This window comes from Ammospiza nelsoni, chromosome 13, assembly GCF_027579445.1.
Source record: "Ammospiza nelsoni isolate bAmmNel1 chromosome 13, bAmmNel1.pri, whole genome shotgun sequence".
NCBI classification, from domain to species: Eukaryota; Metazoa; Chordata; class Aves; order Passeriformes; family Passerellidae; genus Ammospiza; species Ammospiza nelsoni.
Window position 1 is genome coordinate 4431963 of NC_080645.1, and position 6658 is coordinate 4438620.

Sequence of the window (6658 nt, forward strand, 5' to 3'; positions counted from 1 at the left end):
ACTTTGGGGGGAAATGCCAGGCTCAAGGGGGATATGGGATGGGTGGTTTGGGAAGGCTGCACCTTCCTGGTACCCCAGCCAATGGGGGACGGAAGAAGGCAGCGTGTGGCTGGGAATTGGGGATAAAAGGGGTTGCACCTGTGGGAACCCAGGAAATCCCTCTGGCTGCCCAGGGGGCTCAGAGACCTTGGCACAGAGCCCCAGACCCCTGTGCCTTTGATTCAGCCCTTGGAAAAAACAATTACCAACTGTAGATGAAGAATTAAAAGCCATGAAAGTTTAAGTAGAATGATAGTGACTTTATCACAAGGTGAAAAATAGATTTTTTGGGGGTTTTTATAATGGGGCTTACAGAGGGCAAGATGGAGGAATCTGGGCATGTCTAGCCTTTCTCCTCCTTCTTCTTGGCCTCCATCTTCTGCTGTGATGGTGGCACTCACAGATTGGTTTAGAGTAGAAGCTCACTGTCTAACACAGGTGATAGGGATTGGGAAGTAATTGTAACCACTGCACACGTAGTTTTTAGTATAAAGCCATAACACTGCCCTGGGGGCAGGCAGAGTGCCTGGAACTGTCCTGCTGGACGGACCTGGGCAGGGCAGGAGAAAGAATTTTATAGATAAGGAACAATAAACAACCTTGAGACTGAGAAATTAAGAGCCCTGACTGCTTCTTCAAGCGCCAGGTTAGGGAAAAGAGACTTTGTGACACATCTCAGAGTCACTCTAAGCAGTGAGAGTTCTGCGAGCAGCCTCTGAAACCTGTGGGAGAGAGAAACCCCCATGGGCTGTGCCCCAGGGGACTCACTCCCATTATCCCAATAAAGGTGCAGGAGTCCTCTGTCTCCTTCATTGTGAGAAACAACTGCTCACTTTGACAATTTAAAGAGGTTTATTAAACCTTGACAAAAATACAGCAAAGGACTACAGAAGGAAAAAGCTGCAGCACTGGGAACTGCCCTCATGGATACCACATGGCCGGTTCATCTTCAAGATGAATGTTTCATCTTTTATACCCTGGGGGTTGCATCAGCCAGCCCTGGCCCCTCCAAAGTCTGTCAGTGAGCTCTTCTTTGCCATTTATCAGTGGAAACTGTTTTCTTGCAGCTGGATTGGAGGGCAGCAGTTGCCCTGCCCCAGTGACAAGCTCTTCCATTCCTCCTGCCCCATGCAAGGCACACATGTGCAGCTTGGAGCTCAGGGGGTGGGCATGGCAACAGCTGCCCTCCAATCCAGTTACAAGAAAGCAATCTGCACCTATAAATGGCACAGAAGAGCTGACTGACAGACTTTGGAGGGGCCAGGGCTGGCTGATGCAACCCCCAGGGTATAAAAGACTGAGCATCCATCTTGAAGGGGAACCGGCCATGTGGTATCCATGGGGGGCAGTTCCTAGCTCTGCAAATTTTTCCTTATTTAGTCCTTTGTTGTATTTTCGTTGAGGTTTAATAAACCTTTTTACATTTTCAACGTGAGCACTTACTTCTCACCTCTTCTTCGCACCATACTCAAAGAGCAACAAAAGCTCCTTTCCTCTATCAAAGCTTTTCACTCTCTCAGAGTCCTTCTACAAACCTGAAAACACCTGGCAAAAACAGAGCTCCCAAAAGTGCCAGCTGATTTCAGCTGAACCCATGCAACTCCCAGCACACACTCTGTTATTTGCACTTTCCTTCTCAGCTCTAGGTACCATCCTGAGCCTTCAGTCTCACAGTCAGGATCCAAATGGAGACTGCTGAGGGAGAGTTTTGAGAGTGGCAATTGTCATGTCCACTTCACAGGTGGCTCACTGGATGTATGGAAACATTTACTGGTGGCTCACTTGGTATATCAGAAGCTTTTTCACCTCATATATGGCAAGTTTGCTGCTAGCTTGCTGAACGGATCAGCAGTGTCCTGCTGTCAGCTTGCTGGTGTTAGCAACCCTAGTGTATCAACCACAAGCTCCAGGAGTAACTTCCAACAGGGTGCCTCATTTTCTGAAAAACAAAGCACTTTCTGAAGTTTTTGTTAGAGGCAACTTTAATCTTCAAAGAGGCAATGGGGAAGCATTCTTTGCTTTTTATTCTTTCCCTACAGAGCTGTAGTAGGAAACCTTTTAGTTTAGACTGAGACTGTGCCTAAAGGCCACAGGTCCTAGAGCTGAGAAGGAAAGCCTGGCTTGCACTGATGCCTTTTCCTTGGTCCTAAAAGTTAAGAGCCAGACATGGTTTAGGGTTTTTACCTCAGTATTTTAATAGGGATTCTTGTGGTGCCCCACTTTGATAAGGTGGAATGCACTGCAATGCACACACACAGTAGATCAGGTATACAATTTATAGACCTTACAAATTAGCATTTCTAACAAAGTGCCCCAATGAGAGGCTTGAATGAATGGTGTGATATTCTCTCATCCTGAGGAATTTTCCCATGGATGGGTCACATTTGTAGTTTCCAGAATATATTCTATCTTGTTTTCTCAAGCTAGCTTATGCCTTTCTGGCCCTGTGAGGCCTCCAGGATGTTTGGTCTCCTGGCCTAACAGAACACCAGGACTGTGCTGAGTTGTCAGACTTAAGGAACTACAAGTGTGCATGCTAGGAGTGCTGAGGATGCATAAAAGATATATAAAAATATATAAAAGAAGAAACAAAAATCATCTTGACATCAGCAGCAGGTGTGTCTCATACTCTGAAATATTCACCTCCCTCAAGGTACCAGTGGAGCCTTTCACTCTTGCAGATACCAAAAAGCTTAAAACCTCCAGCAGCTGCTTCCTTTTCCTTCTTTCCCCCCACCTTGAATTGCCTTCCTGCCTCCTCTGCAGCCTTTCCTTGGCCCTCCTTTTCTGCACTGCCTTGCACTGCCTTGCTCACCCATCTCCACTTTGACTTTCCTTGCAATTTGTCCAGGTCCAGCCTTGCCTTTCCTTCCCTGCCAGGGCTCTCCTTGCTTTCACCACCTCTCCCCTGCCATGCCTTGCACACCCAGCAGTTGCCTTTGAAGCCCTCCCTTGCCTTCCATTATCTTGCTCATCCCACCCCACCGGCAATTCAAGACCCCTTTTTTTCTCTGAGCTTTTCCCAGCCTTCCCTTGCTCTCCCTGCTCCTCCCAGGACCCTCAAGGATCTCTCATATCCCAGTGTTTCAGGAGCACATGAGAGGAAACCCTTAGGAGAACCATGTGAAGCCAGATCCATTTTTCTGGGCAGTTTTTGTCTGGGACCAGTGCTTGCAGGTACTGATTTTTGGACAGTACCAAAAGGGAAAAATCCACATTTTGCCCTTGGGCTCTGGGACCAGAATGACAGTTCTTTAGCATATGAAGGAAAATGTGCAGCCCCAGTGTTTTCAGTGTGAGATCAAGGCTGGACAGACTAGCTGTTCCTGGCCTGGGAGCAATCATTGAGTGTGCTTCCCACTTGCTTTGCCTTGTCCTGGCAACCCAAGTGGCCAAGCTGGCTTCCTTGCCTGTCCTTCTTACTCTCCCTTGTGTGAAAAATGTGTATTTTATGATTGGCTTTTCACAAATATTAAGATGAATATTATATGTGTTGTGTTAAAAAGTTATGCTGTATTAATTCTCTTAAGTAGTGTGTTAAATATAGTTTTAGGTTATAACATAATGTTAAAATAGAAACTATGCTGTGTAAGATACTTTTTTTAAAGAAAGGACTCCCACTGAGATAGCCACAGGACTCCCAAATTGTACAGAAAAAAAGAATTTATTGTTCTCTTATCAGAAGAGAACCTCCTCTTTCCCACCTCACTCAGCCATGGAGACACTGTCAGGATTCAGAGGAAGAAGCTGACACTGACCAGACAGAATCCTGTGTTTGAATGGAATTTATGCCTCATGCATGAGGTGTATGAATATACAACACGGTATTGTTTTTAAGGGTTAATCCTCTGTTAACGTGGGTCCTTTTTCAGGCTTATGCTGCCCAGCAAAAGTACCTGGACCATCGGTAACTCTTTGTTCTTATTGTCTTATATTGTCCTAATCTCAATTGTTTAAATTATTACTACTCTAATTATATTACTATTTTTATAACCATTTTATTACTATTAAACTTGTAAATGTTAAAAACAAGTGGTTGGCGTTTTTCACACTTGTCTTGCATTAACTTGCATGCCCATATTGCTTTCTGGTCTCATCGTCAGGCCTTGCATTGCCAGGCCTTTATCTCCTCAGCATTTCCTTGCCATTCCTGACTACCCCTGTCCTTTGCCTTCCTGACTCATCCCTTGCCCTTTGTACCCCTTGCAGTGACCTGCTCACCCATTGCCCAGCTTGCATTCCCTACCCATTTTTACAGCTGGCCCTTGCCTTTATTTCTCCTCCTAGGACTCTCCCTGCCTTGCCTGGCACAGCCACCACTTGATTTACCCTGACCTTGCACCCCTCCCTTGCCTTGCTCAGCCCTCCCCACCTTGAATTCAATATCCCCTTTTTTCCCCCTGCATTTCTTGGCCTTGCCCTGTTCCTCCCAGGACTCTGAACCCCTCCAGGTACCCCCAGCGTTTCAGAAGCTCGTGTGGGGCTGTCCAGGGGAGGTTTGTCCTGGCAGCTTGGAGTGCTCTGGAAACCTGGTGGGAAATGTGTGTTAGAGGTGACCTGTGGATGGTTTGAAGAGTCATTTAAGGGTTTGTGAGAGCAGAACAGGGAATAAACAAATCAGCTCCAATAGGCTGAAGACTGGCTGCTGATATTTACAGAGGACTTGACCTCCAGTGAACCTGTTATTGTGGCAGTAATGAGTAGTGATAATTGTGCCTTTTTATCTCCCAAGGCCATTTGCAAGTGTGGAACAGGCAACTTCCAGGGATGATGCAACTCCTTAACACCACAACTTCCTTAGTGACTATGGGAGCTGTTGTTTTCAAGCATTTTCAATTTTTCCTCCATCTAATTTTGCAAAATGGAGACAGATGAGGGCTCAGATGATGAAATCCTGTGTTTGGACAGGTGGACTGAGCTCCTCATCAGGCATGATGGGCATCTAAACCTCAGGAACATCAATCTACCAGCACTATCCATGTCCAAAATAGTGAATCATAAACTCATGGGATGGTTTGGGTTGAAAAGGATCTTAAAGCTCATCCCATTCCACCCCTGCCATGGCAGGGACACCTCCCACTGTCCCCAGTGTCCAGCCTGGCCTTGGGCACTGCCAGGGATCCAGGGGCAGCCACAGCTGCTCTGGGCACCCTGTGCCAGGGCCTGCCCACCCTGCCAGGGAACAATTCCTTCCTAAAACTTCATCCAAATAAACTCCCTGTCAGTGTGAATCCGTTTTCCCTTGTCCTGTCCCTCCATCCCTTGTAAATAGCGTCTCTCCCTCTTTCCTGTCAGCTCCTTCAGGCACTGGAAGAAAAGAAGGATTACCAGCTCTATTCTTTCACTTAGTTACTAAATTTGATAAAGAATTTTGATTAGAGAGCATTGCTTTAAAAAAAAAAAGAAAAAAAAAATCGAAAATAGACCCCCCTCCATTTTTTTATGTAATGTATGTTTGTGTGGATTAAAAAAAGATTTTGTTTTGCTTTTGATGCAATTGAAAAGCTTGAAAATGTAGCAGCACACAGGAACAAACTCTCAGAAATATATTTTTAAGTGTGACAGGTATTAAATACATAGTCCAGATTCTTTGGAGAAACACCTATTTGCCATCAGTTTGCCATACTGGGACAGGTTTAGCATCACTTAATATTAGGATTTTTATTCAACTGCTTAACTTCAGTTCATACAGACCTGTGAGAAATATGAATGTTCAAAATATTTCAGCTTGGAGCCTTCATGGACTTACAGAAGTTGGATAGAGGGAAAGAAGAGAAATGTTGTTCACAGCATTTAATGTAACAGAAATTCTACTGTATCAATGACCAGCTGAAAAAATTAAATGTTTTAAATAAGGTCAGCAAGGTTTGAATGCAAATTTATGTTTTATATTTTATAATCCTCTTATATTTCTGTGAACGAGAGGATGGCAGAGAAACCAACTTCTGTCCCAGCTCTGCTCTGAGCTAAATTAAATTTCCAAATAAGCACCAGATGCAAAGAGCACGGTTTCTTAAAGGCTGAACTTCCAGGAACTCATTCTGCTATTGCCATCTTGTGGATGACCTGCAGCATGATGCTGCTCCTTTGGCATCTCTCCCATCCTGCTTTGGTGAGGAATTTTTCCTGATATTCCACATTGCCATGGCAATCCATTACCTGAAGATTACAAAGCTCTTTATCTCAGAATAATTGAATTTATTAATTTCAATTAGCCCATTAAAGAAATTAATCTTGTCTCCATAAATTGTCAGTTCATTGTCCAAGTAAGATATTGAACAGCTGTGAACTGAACTTTAAAAAATATCAGCTGTGCCATAAAAATGGTTTTAATTACCTTTGTATGGTTCCCTTTTTGCTGGAGGATTGCATTGTGCTGAAGAAGAATGAGCCATTGCTTAAGGCACAAGGCTTACATGAATCACAAGAGGATTCAAAGTCACAAAGCCTCGAAGATAAAAGTTTTAAATATGAATGTATAACAGATGGTGCAAAACTCAGAGACCCTGGTGCTCAATGGGAGGAGCTATATTATATATATAAAAGAAACTTTCAAGCAATATTGTGGACTTGGCACCTCTCCACCATGGGGGAAAGAACTGTGTGGGCAGTGTTTTGA